This window comes from Bombina bombina, chromosome 6 (assembly GCF_027579735.1).
Source record: "Bombina bombina isolate aBomBom1 chromosome 6, aBomBom1.pri, whole genome shotgun sequence".
In the NCBI taxonomy this organism is placed as follows: domain Eukaryota; kingdom Metazoa; phylum Chordata; class Amphibia; order Anura; family Bombinatoridae; genus Bombina; species Bombina bombina.
In genome coordinates, this window is record NC_069504.1 from 1,054,301,466 (window position 1) to 1,054,318,671 (window position 17,206).

At 44.1% G+C, this 17,206-nt stretch overlaps 1 protein-coding gene and 1 long non-coding RNA gene across 2 annotated transcripts in view; one reads left to right on the top strand and one right to left on the bottom strand.

The window, feature by feature from the left end:
• Positions 1-17,206, bottom strand: part of CACNA2D4 (calcium voltage-gated channel auxiliary subunit alpha2delta 4) — a 1,345,448-nt gene that overhangs the window by 1,045,383 nt on the left and 282,859 nt on the right. The gene's annotated exons all lie outside the window — the stretch shown is intronic.
• Positions 1-17,206, top strand: part of LOC128664141 (uncharacterized) — a 326,605-nt gene that overhangs the window by 305,477 nt on the left and 3,922 nt on the right. Inside the window, exon 3 of the long non-coding RNA XR_008402924.1 lies at positions 13,594-13,857. This is a non-coding gene — a long non-coding RNA (uncharacterized LOC128664141). The remainder of the gene's footprint in view (positions 1-13,593; positions 13,858-17,206) is intronic.

The following is a 17,206-nucleotide window of genomic DNA, read 5'->3' on the forward strand; positions in this document are numbered from 1 at the left end:
TCAATCGACATCTTCTTGAACAATTAAGTTTCCTTTAAATGATGTCATCCAAGATGACGTCCCTTAGACTGATAGAATTCAATCAGCCAATCGAAATTAAGGTTGAAAAAATCCTAATGGTTGTTGCAATCAGCCAATAGGATTGAGCTTTCATCCTATTGGCTGATCCAATCAGCCAATAGGATTGAGCTTGCATTGCTTGCATTATATTGGCTGATTGGAATAGCCAATAGAATGCAAGCTCAATCCTATTAATAGTTTAATATAGTTTAATGTAATTTTAGTATAATAGTTAGGGTAGGTTAATTAGTAGTTTAATATAGTTTAATGTAATTTTAGTATAATAGTTAGGGTAGGTTAATTAATAGTTTAATAATAAAGTTTAATTTAATTCTAAATGTAAGTTTAAATTTATTATAAGATAGAGATGAGTTAATATTTAATATAAAGTTAGCGGGTTGTTAGGTTTAGGGCTTAATAGGTTTAGTAATTGGTAGTGATGTGGGAGGCCATGGGTTTAGGGGTTAATACATTTATTAAGTTGCGGTGGGCTCCGGGAGCGGAGGGATAGGGGTTAATACATTTAGTTAGTTGCAGCAGTGTCGGGGAGCGGGGGAATAGGGGTTAATAACGTTATTAGAGTTGCGGTGGGCTCCGGAAGCAGCGGGATAGGGGTTAATAACTTTATTTAGTTACGGTGGGCTCCGGGAGCTGTGGGATAGGGGTTAACAACTTTATTAGAGTTGCGGTGGGCTCCGGGAGTGGCAGGATAGGGGTTAACAACTTTATTAGAGTTGCGGTGGGCTCCGGGAGCAGGATAGGGGTTAATAACTTTATTAGAGTTGCGGTGGGCTCCGGGAGCGTCGGGATAGGGGTTAATAACTTTATTTAGTTGTGGCGGGGTCGGGGAGCGGCGGGATAGGGGTTAAACATTTTAGTATAGTGGCGGTGTTTAGTGACAGGATATAAATAAAGCTGTGAAAAAGCCGAATAGCAGCGAGATCGATGACTGCTAGTTAACAACAGTCCGCTGCTCATCACCCCGTACTTGGTGGGCGTCTTTTTGACAGCTTTTTTAATAAATATGGAGAGCGTATTAAGGTCTGCGACCGCGATGCTAGGCAATGTCAGGCGAGCATATTGGTGCCGGCGAATGCAGCACAGTTGACGGCTTGATAAGTAGGCCTCTTAGGGTTACGTTAGCGTTAGGGTTATGCTTAGGGTTAGGGTTACGTTAGGGTTAGGTTTAGGGTTTAATATATTTATTTAGTGTTAGTGATGTGGGAGGCCAGAGGTTTAGGGGTTAATAACTTTAGTATAGTGGCGGCGACATTGGGGGCGGCAGATTAGGGGTAAATAACTGTAATGTAGGTGGCGGCGACATCGGGAGCTGCAGATTAGGGATTAATAGTTTTCTTTAGGTGGCGGCAATGTTAGGGACAGAAAATTAGGGATTAATAATATTATGTAGGTTGCGGTGATGTTAGTGGCAGCAGATTAGGGGTTAATAACTGTAATGTAGGTGGCGGCGATGTTATGGGCAGCAGATTAGTGGTGTTTAGACGTGTTTTTTATGTTAGGGTGTTAGGTTTAAACTTAACTTTTTCTTTCCCCATAGACATCAATGGGGCTGCATTACGGAGCTTTTGTTTCCGTGATCGCAGGTGTTAGGCTTTTTTTTTGCCGACTCTGCCCATTGATGTCTATGGGGAAATCGTGCACGAGCACAGCAAAACACTGCTTGCATTTGGGTGAGGTATGGAGCTCAACGCAACCATATCGCCCGTGCAAGCGGGGTTTTAAAAAACCTGTAATAGCAGCTCTATAAGGAGGTCAAATACCGCCGCTTTTGTGGCGGTCGTTAATTTCCTTATATCGCTCAAAACTCGTAATCTAGTTGTATGTCCTTATGCAGGAAACCCACTTCACAAAAAATAGAACACCTAAATATTGGGATAAAACATATCCTTCACAATACCATGCTACCTGTCAAAAGAAATGTGGGGAATCAATACTGATACACTCTAACCTCAATTTTAAAGAGGATGAGATAATTACAGATAAAGCAGGCCGTTGCATCATAGTTAAGGGTAGAATTCATGACACGCATGTGATAATATGGAATGTTTATGCACCTAATGATTCCCAAGCTCCTTTTCTGACTAAGATAGACAAGTTGCTAACTGACTGGAAAAAATCCTGTTTGATTATAGGAGGGGACTTTAATTTGGTGGTAAATTCTGTGATAGATAAATCATTAGTCCCTCATTCCTCGATGTCACGAAATTCTTAAACTATCTTACACAACTTTATAGTAGATCACAACCTTGCTGATAGTTGGAGGATTCATAATCCACAAGTTAAGGATTACACATTTTATTCAACGGTACATAATGTTTATTTTCGGATAGATTATATTCTAATAAACCAAATTTTTGTCTTCACTAATAATTGCCTCAGATATTATACCGGCAACCTGGTCAGATCACAATATAATGCTCACAAAATTATCAGGTTTGCTTGATCCCTCTAGAAATAAAAGCTGGACGCTAAAGGCAACATTATTCAGGGATAAACTATTTACAGAGACATTACAAACAGAAATAAACCAATTCTTGGCAATAAACCATAATTCAGTATCTAATCCTATTCATATTTGGGGAGCGTTAAAAGCATTTACAAAAGGAATTCTGATAAAGGAATCTAGTAAACAAAATAAAAAATCACAGGAACTCATCCAACAACTTTCACAAGAGATCCTGCAGCTTCAATCTCTTCATAAATCGAACCATGAACACAAAACTCTCAACCTGTTAAACACTAAAAGATCCTCCCTTGATAATCTATTAACATTAGAAGCCACCAGATCAATACGATTTATTGACACACAATACTTTATACAAGTCAACAAACCGGATAGAATGTTAGCTAATAAATTGAAAGAAATAACTAGAGTGACATCAGTACCACAGATTCAGAAACCCGATGGGCAAATCTCTAATCATCCTCAAATTATTGCAGATACGTTTGCTAACTATTATCAAACTCTTTACGCACTTCCCACTAACAGTAATAAAACTCAAATAGAGATGTAAACGGATGAATTCTTACAGAATTGCAGCCTGCCTAAACTTGATACAGAAGATCTGAACAAATTGAATTCCCCTGTAACTACCCAGGAAGTAAAACAAACAATCCGAAAACCTTAAAGTCAACAAGGGACCTGGCCCGGATGGATAGTCAAGCATTTTTTTTATAGAACTTTTGTGGATGAGATTAGCCATATTTTAACAACCATATTAAACCATATTTTGGAAGGAGGAACCATTCCATCGGAATTGTTAGAAGCCTGTATTTCAGTATTGCCGAAGCCAGGCAAGAGCAAACAACATTGCAAAAAACATAAATTAGACTTACCAGATAATTTCATTTCCATCGAGGGGAGGAGAGTCCACGGCTTCATTCATTACTGTTGGGAATTAAGAACCTGGCCACCAGGAGGAGGCAAAGACACCCCAGCCAAAGGCTTAAATACCTTCCCCACTTCCATCATCCCCCAGTCATTCTGCCAAGGGAACAATGATTAGTAGGAGAAATATCAGGGTATAAATGGTGCCAGAAGATAAATTAAATTTAGGTCCGCCCATTGGAGATACGGGCGGGAGCCATGGACTCTCGTCCCCTCAATGGAGATGAAATTATCAGGTAAGCATAATTTATGTTTTCCATCTAAAGGGGAGGAGAATCCACGGCTTCATTCATTACTGTTGGGAACATATACCCAAGCTCTAGAGGACACTGAATGAAACCGGGAGGGAAAAGGAGGACCCTACTCTGAGGGCACCACAGCCTGCAAAACCTTTCTCCCAAAAACAGCTTCTGCAGAAGCAAAAACGTCAAACTTTAAAACTTTGTAAAAGTGTGTAAGGAGGACCAGGTAGCCGCCTTACAAATCTGCTCCATAGAGGCCTCATTCTTGAAGGCCCAAGAAGAAGCCACAGCTCTAGTTGAGTGAGCCGTGATCGTCTGAGGAGGCTTATGTCCCGCTGTATCATAAGCCAAGCGAATCAAGCTCCTCAACCAAAAGGACAAAGAAGTAGAAGAGGCTTTCTGCCCCTTGCGCTTCCTTGAATACCCCACAAAAAGAGATGTAGACTGTCTGAAATCCTTTGTAGCCTGAAGATAGAACTTCAGGACACGAATCACATCCAGATTATGAAGTAACCTCTCCTTAGAAGAAGAAGGGTTAGGACACAAAGAAGGAACCACTATTTCCTGATTGATGTGACGGTTAGACACCACCTTGGGAAGAAACCCCAAACCGGTGCGAAGCACAGCCTTATCCGCATGAAAAAACAGATAAGGTGGCTCACATTACAAGGCAGCCAGTTCAGATACTCTTCGTGCTGATGCAATGGCCAACAGGAAGAGAACCTTCCAGGACAGAATCTTAATGTCAATGGAATGTATAGGCTCAAACGGAACCCTCTGAAAAACCTTAAGGACCAAGTTTAAGCTCCATGGGGGAGCTGACTGTCTAAAGAAAGGTCTAATTCTAGACAGAGCCTGAACAAAGGATTGGATGTCAGGGAGCTAAGCGAGTCTTCTATGCAACAAGACTGACAATGCTTTCTTGGAGAAAGGACAGAATCCTGGATACCTTCACCTCATGCCAAATATATCCATACTTCTCACACAAGGACAAGTAAGTCCTCCACATCTTATGATAGATAAGTGACTGGCTTCCTTGCCTGAATTAGAGTATCAATCACACTTTCTGAAAATCCTCTCTTGGCCAAGACTAGGCGTTCAATCTAAACGCAGTCAGCCTCAGAGATTTGGGATTTTGATGTTGAAAGGGGCCCTGTTCCAGAAGATCCCTGCGACAGGGTAACTTCCATGGCAGAGAGGATGACACCCACACCAGATCTGCAAACCACGTCCTCTGTGGCCACAATGGAGCAATCAGAATGGCCAAAGCTCACTCTTGTTTGATGCAAGCCACTACACAAGGTAGAAGTGGTAGCGGTGGAAAAATGTAAGGTAGGCTGAAACCCCAAGGCACCGCTAAGGCATCTATTAGCTCTGCCTGGGGATCCCTGGACCTTGACCCGTATTGGGGTAGCTTGCAATTGAGTCTGAACACCATGAGATCTATCTCCGGCGATCCCCACCTGAGACAAATTTCCGCAAACACCTCAGGTGAAGAGACCATTCCCCGGATGGAAGGATTGCCTGCTGAGATAGTCTGCTTCCCAATAGATAGTCTGCTTCCCAAATGTCCACACCTGGAATGTGAATCGCTGAGAGCGAGTAGCTGTGGGACTCCGCCCACTCCAAGATTCGAGACACCTCCCTCATAGCTAGGGAGCTCCTCGTACCCCCCTGATGGTTGATGTAAGCCACCGAGGTAATGTTGTTGGTCTGGAATCTGATGAAGCTAAACGACCACAGTAGAGGCCATGCCTTTAGAGCATTGTAGATTGCTCAGAGTTCCAGAATATTTATCGGAAGGAGAGACTCCTCCCGGGACCATTTTCCTTGCGATATCCTGGAACCCCAAAGAGCTCCCCATCCTGCCAGACTCCTCATGGACAGTTGCTCCAGACAGATCCACCAAGAGAGGGAGATCCGAGTCCGAGCATCCATGGATATCTTCTGTGATAGATCTGAATGATCACCATTCCACTGTCTCAACATACACAACTGAAGAGGTCTGAGATGGTACCTGGAAAAAGGAATAACGTCTATGCTGGAAACCATGAGTCCAATCACCTCCATACACTGAGCCACCGATGGGCTTGAGGAGGACTGAAGGGTAAGACAAGAAGACGCAATCTTCCTGCATCAATTTTCTGTCAGAAATATTTTCATGGACATAGAGTCTATTATTGTGCCCAGGAACTCCACCCTGTTGCTGGGAACCAAGGAACTCTTTCCTGAGTTGATCTTGCAACTGTGAGATTGGAGCAAAAGAAGAAGAGCCCTTGAATGATCCTCTGCGAGACTGAGCGACGGCGCCTGGACTAGGATGACGTCCAGCTAGGGCGCCACAACAATGCCTCTGGCTCTGGCTACTGCAAGTAGCCCCAATAAAACCTTTGTTTGTGAAGACTCTCAGGGCCGTTGCCAGACTAAAGGGCCACAAATTGGAAGTGTTGGTCCAGAAACGCAAATCTCAGGAACTTGAAGTGGTCCCTGTGGATTGGCACATGAAGGTAAGCATCCTTTAAGTCTATTATTGTCATGAGCTGTCTCTCTTGAACAGAATAGATCTGATCGGTTCCATTTTGAACGATGGAACACTCAGAAACTTGTTTAAACACTTTAGATCCAGAATCGGGTGGAATGTGCCCTCCTACTTTGGAACCACAAAAAGATTTGAATAGTACCCTAGACCCCTTTCTGCTTGGGGTACTGGTACGATAACACCTAGAGAGGAGAAATCTCTCACACATTCTAGAAAGGCTTCTCTCTTTTCTGGTCTTGAAGACATGTTTGATAGGAGGAATCTGCCCCTGGGCGGATGGGTTTTAAACCCTATCCTCTAGCCCTGGGCGACAATGTCAAAAACCCAAGGGTCCTGAACGTCCTGCAACCAGGCTTCTGAGAAGAGAGATAATCTGCCCCCTACTTGGTCCCGAGACCGGTCGGGGGCCGCCCCTTCATGACGATTTTGTCTCGGCGGGCTTCTTGCTTTACTTAGACTTGTTCCAAGAATGAGCCAGTTTCCAAGTTCCCTTGGACTGGTCCGCTTTTGCGGCGGACTGCTGGCGCTGAGCCTTGTCTGCACAAAAGGGACGAAAAGTAGATCCTTTAGGCTTAGCCTTCTTATCCTGTGGTAGGAAAGCTCCCTTGCCTCCTGTAACCGTGGATATGATCGAATCCAATCCTGGACCGAACAGAATCTTTCCTTGAAAAGGCAGGGACAACAGCCTCAACTTAGAGGTCATGTCTGCAGACCAAGACTTTAGCCACAGAGCCCTGAGAGCTAAAACGGAAAAACCTGACACTATAGCGTTCAGGCGAATAATTTGCATATTGGCATCACATATGAAAGAATTGTCGATCTTCAGTGCCTTAATCTTATCCTGTATCTCGTCGATGGAAGTCTCCCCCTCGATCATTTCACACAGGGATTCACACCAATTTGTCGCTGCTCCAGCGACCACGGCCACAGCCGCTGCCGGCTGAAAAACAAACCCTGTGAGTTGAAACATTTTTCTTAACATGTTTTCCAACTTTTTATCCATGGGCTCTTTAAACAACGAACTATGCTCGAGGGGAATAGTTGTCTGCTTTGCGAGCGTGGAGATAGCACCATCCACCTTAGGGAAAGTACCCCACAGCTCAAGCTGAGAGTCTGGAACGGGGAACAGTTTCTTGAAGGAAGAAGAAGGGGAAAAGAAAGAACCTAATCCCTCCCATTCATTCTTAATAATATTTGCCATCTTAACAGGAACCGGTAAGGCCTGAGGCACCACCCTGTCCTCATATACCTTATCAAGCTTAGGAATTGCAGGTTCTTCAGGAAGTTTTGGTTCCGGAACGTCCAGAGTAGCAAGCACTTGTTTCAGCAAAAAGCGCACATTTTCCATCCTAAACCTAAAGTCAGGCTCCTCCGCAGCCGGAGGTTTAGATGACACGGACTCCGACCCAGAAGGGGCCTCCTCCGAACAGTCAGAGTGGGCCTCATCATCGTATAATGCCTCAGAAATTTTCACAGGCGTAGACAACCCTTGGGCCAGAATCTACGCAGCGGAAAAGGAACACGGCCCTTCAAGTGTGACAGGTTAGTAGCCTCGCTCCTGACATGGACTTGAGTATAAAAAGCAGGCAGCAAAACTCGTCAACGCTGATTGCTTGTGGAGCTGTTAATATGAGTCGGGATGCTTTTGCAGAAAGACTCTCCCTGCATTATCGGACTCTAACTTTGGCCTGGGCTCTCACTGAAAGGCTGACAGGACTACTTAAAACTCCAGTCCCAATGCGAAGAGTACTACCCTCCATAAGAGACTACTCCGATCTTCGGCACTTCTCTGCCGTCCTCCTGTGACGAAAGGCAAAGAATGACTGGGGGATGAGGGGAGTGGGGGAGGAATTTAAGCCTTTGGCTGGGGTGTCTTTGCCTCCTCTTGGTGAACAGGTTCTTAATTGCCAACAGTAATGAATGAAGCTGTGAACTCTCCTCCCCTTTAGATGGAAATTACAGGCCTATTTCTTGAATAAATCTCGATATTAAACTATTCACAAAGATTTTGGCCATGAGGCTAAATAACTTGCTATGTAAACTTATTCATCAGAATCAGGTGGGCTTTATTCGGAATATGGAGGCCCATGATAATATAAGAAAAAATATTGATTTGATTGATTATTCGTCAAATCGGGGATTGCCTTCTCTGTTCCTTTAACTAGATGTGGAGAAGGCATTCGATCGAGTGGTTTGGGGTTACCTAAATTCAGTATTAGAAGTACTGGGAATTTCAGGAAATTTTTGTTCTGCAACATCCTCGGTCTACAAATTTAAAGCCATATGCATCCTTAATGGAACTAGGTAAGGATGCCCACTATCGCCACTCCTCTTTGCTTTGTGTATTGAACCTTTAGCGGCCCATATCCATCAAAATATGGATATCTCAGAAATCAAAATAAACTCTCACAAACATAAAATCAGTCTCTTTGCAGATGATGTCATTCTCTCAGTTACTAAACCTATGATCTTCCTTCCTTTAATATATATCATCATAAGCAAATTTGCCAAAATCTCAAGCTACAAAATAAATAATGATAAGTGTGAAGCCATAAGTATAAATCTCCCACAACATACTAAAACATTGCTTGAAATTAATTTAAACTTTAAATGGTCAGATAGGGGCATGAGATATTTGTGCATCCTAATTCCTAATAATCTAGACCTACTATATAAACTTAACTACGTTCCCCTGTATTCACAAATAAAAACTGTGTTTCTTTATACAGTAGGTTAATTGCCGTAAAGATGACAATACTACCTAAGATTCTCTACTTATTTAGGTCAATTCCTATAAATGTCCCAATTTCAATTCTACAAAAAATCCAAAATGACCAGGTCTCATTTATTTGAATGGACAGAGAGCTAGAGTCAATAAAAAAAACACTTATTCGCCATAGGAAAGGAGGTGGGATGGGGCTTCCAGATCTGGTTGCCTATTATTATGCTGCCAGAATAGCACAAACATGTTTATGGCATAATCAAGCAGACAATATCCAATGGGATCAAATTGAATCGGATATGATGACTGTTACGGTACCAACAGTGTACCAAGGGTTAGTACCAGGGAACAATGTCCTGCATAGGGAATCAGCAATTCACAACCCAGCCAGATTCAGGTTTAAAACAGAATGTCATTTATTAAAGGCTAGATGCCTAGTATTTATACAGGTTTGACCCCAGATGGGGGGGTTGAAAGACTCTTGTACATTTAGATAAAAAGGGGAAGACGCCCTTTTATGAAACAGTAGAATTACATTACTTAAATACTTTACTTAGGCAGATAACAACTTAAACACATTTGGCTTGTCTTATCACCTAGCGTCTGCTCTCTGAGGGTGATTAAACAATGGCCTGTTTATTACTTAAATGTAATTATAGCACACAATAGCTGAGGCCAGAAAACCTGTCTTTAGAAATTAGATTCTTAAAGCTAAACACAGTTAACTCCTTCAGTCCTGACAGAAGGGTCTGTCACATAGCTCCCCCCTTGTGGAACACTCCGGCAGACCCGGCTTGACCCTTTGGCGGGTCAACCTGGGGATGACCGGACTAGGAGGTGGTAGGCATGTCAGTTTGTCAGGACAATCCATCTGTATTTCCGTTATGAGAGAGAATTCCTGTCCATACAAACAAGGGTTCAACTTCCTCAGTGCCCAGACTAGGGCTAAACAGTCCTTCAAAATCCCATCAGCTTCTTTAAGAGTTTTCTGTACCTGCTCTTTATAGGTATCCACAATCCCTTCATACTGACATAGGGTGCCCTTGAGTTGCTGCACCTCACTATGAGCCAGCGTCAGCTTCTCCTCAAGTGTCACTAAGTTTGTCTTTAATGTTTCATGTTCCACTCTCAAGCTGGTGTTTTCTGCAGTCTGTCGGTGCAGCCTGTCTAGCAGAGATTCCTGTTCTAAACGTGCTTTTTCCTCTGCGCTCCTCTTCTCCTTCATCAGCGCATTGTAACGGGACTTCCACGTATCAATAGCGGACAGAGATTTACTGAGCTCAGCGTCCTGGGGCTTAGCAGCAGGTGGGTCAGTCTCTGCTGCACGGATCTGGGCACGGGTAGTCACAGGGTTAACATCAGCGGGACCCATAGGAGCGTAGGCAGAAACAAGGGGGGCCAAGTCATTTCCAAGAAGAACATCAGCAGGTAAGTCCTTCTTGACCCCCACATTCACAGGTCTAGCGCCCACTCCCCAATCCAAATGTACCCTGGCAACAGGTAGGCTGAACACATCGCCCCCTGCTACCCTCACAGCCACAGTGTCTCCAGTGTACTGTTTCTCAGACACCAAGTTCTTTTGAAGCAAGGTCATGGTAGCACCAGTATCCCGTAGACCACTGACCTTCTTCCCCTTCACTTTAACCAGTTGCTGGTTATTCCGGTGGGCAGCTTGCACAAGGTCTGCCTCATGTAGGATGCTCCAGCATTCTTGCGCCTCTACGTAGCGGGCCGCAGGCTGAGGATTACGTGGGATTCCGCCGGCGGGTCTTCTCCAGGACTGCGCTTGGTTCGCTGCGTTTAGGGGACACTCTGGTCTTTTGTGCCCTAGTTGCTTACATCCAAAGCACCAAATAGGTTGTGAGTAGCCCCGCAAATTGAACCGGGCACTCTGAGGGTAGTTCGTGGCCAGAGGCCGTGTGGTATAGCGGTGCGCCGGGGGTTGGTAACTGGCAGCTGCTGGGGTGACTGGGGGTCTGTACTCCACTCTAGCAGGGGGCTTAGTGGTAGCAGTGTCCAGTTTGCAGGCATCCGTATACTCATCTGCCAAGCGAGCCGCTTCATGCAGGGTGGAGGGTTTACGGTCCCGAACCCACTCTCGAACTCCTGCGGGTAACTTGTCGAAGCAATGTTCCAACAGGAATAGCTGCAGCACCTCTTCCCCAGATACGGCTTGGCACCCCGCTATCCAGTGAGCTGCTGTGCGGTGCACCTTACATGCCCACTCAAGGTAGGAATCTCCAGCTACTTTAACAGTGTCTCTGAACCGCCTCCGGTATGCCTCTGGTGTAACCGCATACCTGGAGAGCAGAGCCTCTTTTACAGTATTATAATCCCCGACTTCCTCATCTGGAATGGCCCGAAAAGCCTCACTGGCCCGGCCGGATAATTTTCCGGATAATATCGTGACCCAGTCCTCTGCGGGTACCTTGTGTAGTGCACATTGCCTCTCAAAATCCGCAAGGTACCCATCAATCTCTCCTTCTGTTTCCAGGAATTTTTTAAAAGCTGCAAAATTTACTTTTCTCTTTTCCACTGGGTTTGCTGCAGCGCCGCTTTGGCGAAGTAGGTTGGCCTCCACAGCTGCTATGACCCGGTCGATAATTTCCGCAGATGGGTTGGGGCCATAATGTGCCAGTCTTATTTTAACCGCCCAATCAAAGCTTGCTTCTGCGGGGGTTCTGTCTGCTATGCTGGGCCCATTGGTTCCTTCTGTCCCTGGTACTCTTTCCATCTTAGTCAGTATTGTAATAATCCCCCTCTTCCTGAGGTTACTGGCTTGTGTAGTTGCTCTTCTGGGCGATAAGGTTCATTCCGTCGCTTGCCACCAATTGTTACGGTACCAACAGTGTACCAAGGGTTAGTACCAGGGAACAATGTCCTGCATAGGGAATCAGCAATTCACAACCCAGCCAGATTCAGGTTTAAAACAGAATGTCATTTATTAAAGGCTAGATGCCTAGTATTTATACAGGTTTGACCCCAGATGGGGGGGTTGAAAGACTCTTGTACATTTAGATAAAAAGGGGAAGACGCCCTTTTATGAAACAGTAGAATTACATTACTTAAATACTTTACTTAGGCAGATAACAACTTAAACACATTTGGCTTGTCTTATCACCTAGCGTCTGCTCTCTGAGGGTGATTAAACAATGGCCTGTTTATTACTTAAATGTAATTATAGCACACAATAGCTGAGGCCAGAAAACCTGTCTTTAGAAATTAGATTCTTAAAGCTAAACACAGTTAACTCCTTCAGTCCTGACAGAAGGGTCTGTCACAATGACGATATATCCTATAAGCAAACTGCTTTGGTCTGCGAAAACTAATAGACCGCCTACATGGCGGACATTTATTGCTATATCCCATGGGAATATTTGAAAGCTAAATACCCTATTATTCAAATGGGATCAAGGGCGACTCCATTTGAGACCTTATCTACTAAATATCACCAAACCCTTCAACAGAAATGGACTAACAGAGGTCTTTATCGTATTGCAGACACCCTCATAGGCAATCATTTTTTAACTTATAACCAATATGTAGAACTTAATAGACAGGTGAAATTAAGTTGGTTTCATTATCTCCAATTAAGAGCTAGAGTGGCTGAATTTAGAGAAACTAATAAGTCAGGTATCAACTCCTAATTTAGAACACATTTGTTTAACACTGAACCGTACACAAGGCACTATTTCTAACTTGTACACAATGTTTAAGATCCCTCCCAATTCAATTAAACTCCCCTTTATGCAAAGATGGGAATCAGAATTTAATTTTGACTGGTCTGCAAAAAAATGTGTGACACCTTGAGATTGGGTTCTCCTTTTTCCATTTGTGGTCATTTGAAGGAAAACTATATGAAGGTTGCTTTCAGATGGTACTTTCATTCTTCCAGAATACAGAGCAGTGAACAACCTAATAATAAATGTTTACGCAGTTGTGATGAAAAGGGTACATATTCTCCTATGTGGTGGTATTGTTGTCATGTATCTAATATTTGGACACAAGCTTCCAAAAGATAAATTGTTTAACCCCCACTCAAGCACTTTTACACTAATCAATACCAGGCCTTAACTTTAAAGCGAATAAACTTGTAGCTATTATTTGTACTATTGTTAAATTAAGCATAGCACAATATTGGAAAACCATAATTCCAACATTCCAAATAATTGAACATAAGATTAATTTATATTATCAGATGAGTAGTGCATCTGCAGATATATTAGGCACTAAAGATCAGTTCATATCCATTTGGGAACCATGGATCATGTACATTGAGAGTAAAAATAGGCGACTAACAGAACTGACAATTAGGTATAACTAGTAAGACTTATATTCACTGGAATAGGGATCTCACACATTAGTTACACCTTGGCTGGACCCCTTCCCCGTGGGTTTTGATAGGGAGTTGATATTCTATGTAGATGCACCTGGTAACATTCGATGAAGAGCAATGTAAACTGGATGACCCATATTGTGTAAACTTTATCTTTGACAGAAATGATGTGTCTTGAATTTCTATTGTATACATTTTTTGAAGAAAATTTAATAAAAACCTTTTTTTCACACAAAAAAAACATAAATTATGACTTACCAGATAATTTTCTTTCCTTCGATACAGGGAGGGTCCACAGCTGCATTCATTACTTGTGGGAAAAGAGAACCTGGCCACCAGGAGGAGGGCAAGACACCCCAGCCAAAGGCTTAAATACCTCCCCCACTCCCCCCCATCCCCCAGTCATTCTGCCGAGGGAACAAGGAACAGTAGAAGAAATATCAGGGTGAAAAAGGTGCCAGAAGAAAACATCAAAATTAAGGCCGCCCACCAGAGAGCACGAGCGGGAGCTGTGGACTCTCCCTGTACCGAAGTAAAGGAAATTATCTGGTAAGTCATCATTTATGTTTTCCTTCTAAATACAGGGAGAGTCCACAGCTGCATTCATTACTTGTGGGAAATTATACCCAAGCTACAGAGGACACTGAATGCTAACGGGAGGGTACAAATAAGAGGCAGCTCAACCTAAGGGCACCACAGCCTACAAAAAACCCAAACTCCCAAGGCTTCCTTGAAAGAAGCAAAAAATAAAAAGATAAGAATGTTAGGAGGACCAAGTAGCTGCCCAACAATCAGAACCATAGGATCTCATGCCATAAACCTCTGATGAGGCTCTTGTCCTGCTGTCTTCTAGAACCAGCTTAAAAACACTCCTCCCCAGCAAGGAGGAAGCTATCAGCTTGCTAAACCTTGCACTCCCCAGATATAATAACATAAAATAAACAACTGTCTATTCTGATGAAGACTGACCGAAATCTCAAAGTAAGATTCCCCAAAAAAGGAAGAACCTCATTCAATTTTGAAGACTAATACTATAATCTGAGGGCGAAAAAACTTGGATAGCCTTATTAGAAAGGAGACCACAATAAGGAAAAACGTATTGCAAAGAGCAACACAGAAACTAAGATACATAGAAAAACAATCTACAGAGGGAAAAGGTCCTTGAATAAGAATTCAAAGACCACCTCCTGGACAGGTACAAAGGTAACCTGACGTAACTCCTGAAGGATAAATCCAACCCCAAAAGGAGCAAGTAATTGACTTGCCGGCCCAGCCACAGGCAGAGCCCTAACAAAAACAACTGAACACCTGGAAGAACAATGAACCTCTAGAACTGGAACTCAAACAGAAAGCAAAAACTGCTTTGGAAAACACATACCAGAGAAGGAGCCGCAGCTGGTAACCATCTGCAACCTTCCACTTGCCAGGTAGCAAAGCTAACCAACAGGCTATCTTTACAGGTTGCCCCTTTGAATAAGAACTAGTTAGACAAGCCCTTCACCAGCTCATTCTAGAGGGGAAGAAGAATACTCCAGGATCCAGAAGAGAGTCAGGACAAGCTAACTCCTCTCGACAAGAAGAGAGGGGGTCCTCCACGCCTAAAATAGGTGACGAGGAACCAGGTACAAGCTAAAGGAAAGGACTGAAAACCTTTCCGAAAAACCCCCCTCTCGGCTAGGTCTAAGTGACCCCTCTCAATACGCCCCGGAAGAAAGGATCCCAGCGGCAAAGAGACTCTCCTCGAGAAAGAGAGACATGGCCGAAAGAAGAAGGTTAAAATAGACCTCCTCTTAAGAAAACTGCCACAGCAGGATTCAAACGCAAAGCCTATAGCTTGTTAGGCTGGAAACTAATCCCCTAGGCCACTTAGTCCAGCGGACCTCAGCTGAGAAACTCGATCTGCTTTCCTCAGAAAACATTCAAAACTCTGGATAGACAGATCAAACGGATGATCCTAAGGCACATACGTTCCGGAAGAGCATGCTCAGAGAATGGATTACTGCCAAGTGCCGTAGTGGGCCTCTGCCCACCACCAAATTTGAGACTCTCCCATCGACGCAGGAGGAACTCTTCTTTTTAGCAATACCTCTAGTGCAGCTCTAAGGCACTGAACTAGTTCCACTGGGTTACGATCCCAAGACCCTTTGCGTGTTAGGAGGACATGATAACCACTACACTATGGGACTTCGCTCACCAGAAAAACACTCTCACCCTGCAGACAGGGAAGAGACCAAGACAAAACTGCCCCGGGGGACTAGGATAAAATCCCCAACACCAGGAGATTTGCACTGAACACAGGACAATGATTCCCCAACCGGTAGTCCAAAAAGACTGCTAATACAGAGACAAACACTCAATGCTATGCTGAAAACTTGGCCTGAGCTGAATCCATCACCCTCCACCACAGCACCAATGAAGGCCTGAAGGTGAATTGGAGGGCAGAACCCAATGAAGTCCTTAACTTCTTAAGCTCTAAGGCAAAGAGTCTTCCTGTCTGAAAGACCAAGTCGAGTCCAATGGATCCAACATGGTGCCAACACCAAGACTCAGGTATAGGTCCACCTCTGAGGATGGAACTGGCACAAAGCAAATCCCAAACAGTCAACTTGCATAACGCTGTAAAAACCATGACCGCCAAGACATGGGAGCCACCGCAACACCTATAAACAGGCTACTGCCACATTAACCCCAGATCCTAAAAAAGAAACTTAGGATCCAAACGAGGTTCCAGAAGAAAACGGTTCCTAGAACCAGACCTGATTAAACAAGGATGCTTTAAATGGATGTCCAGTGTCAGCAGCTGGATTTGAACCATCAACCTTCGAGTTGCAAAGCCACAGAGATAACCACCATGTTACCCGGGACTGATCTAGATAGAGAAGATATCCTTCTCCCTAAATCCAGGTAGAGAGAACTGTGTATTCTCCCTGAATAAAAGGATCTAATAAGCTCTGCTTAAACATCATCAGACCCAAAAGGGACAGGAAACCTATCCCCTTATTGGACCAGTCACCAACAGTGTACTGACACTGCAAAGAGTAACGGGACAAAACTCCAAAAGTCACCTAGTCCAGAAAAACAGAATGAAAAACTCAACCCCGGCCTCTGGGACCCCCAGACCCATATGATCCAGCATCAGTGCACATCCAGAAGAACCTAAGACAGGTTCCACTTGACCTTCGGTAAAGATGGACCTGCTAGAAAGCTAGAAAGTCTTAAAACAAAGGGCGGGGCCGTGGACTCTCAGATAACCCTCAAGTGGGGGGTTCCCGAGTTGGATCTGATGGAGTCTCTACCAAAACACCAAGGTTCCAAAGTACGGTTCAAGGTCAAGAGATCCTCAGGCCAGCTCTAGCAGTTCCTTGGAGGTTTTCGCTGGCTTATCTGTTTCCTCCATTTGCTCTCCTTCCACGAGTCATCGCTCGTATCAAACAGGAGAGAGCATGAGTGATTCTAATAGCTCCTGCATGGCCTTGCAGGATCTGGTTCACGAATCTGGTGAGGATGTCATCTCTACTTCAACTTGCATAACGCTGGAAAAACCATGACCGCCAAGACTCGGGAGCCACCGCAACACCAATAAGCAACACCTATAAACAGGCTACTGCCACATTAACCCCAGATCCTAAAAAAGAAACTTAGGATCCAAGCGAGGTTCCAGAAGAAAACGGTTCCTAGAACCGGACCTGATTAAACGAGGATGCTTTAAATGGACGTCCAGTGTCAGCAGCTGGATTTGAACCATCAACCTTCGAGTTGCAAAGCCACAGAGATAACCACCGTGTTTCTTCTTCTAGGCCTTCAAGCTCGCCGGAAACAGCAGTTATGAAGCAGCGGTCTAAAGATTGTACCCAATATGGCGCACAATAAAGGCAGAGGGGGGGGGTTAAAGAGCAGT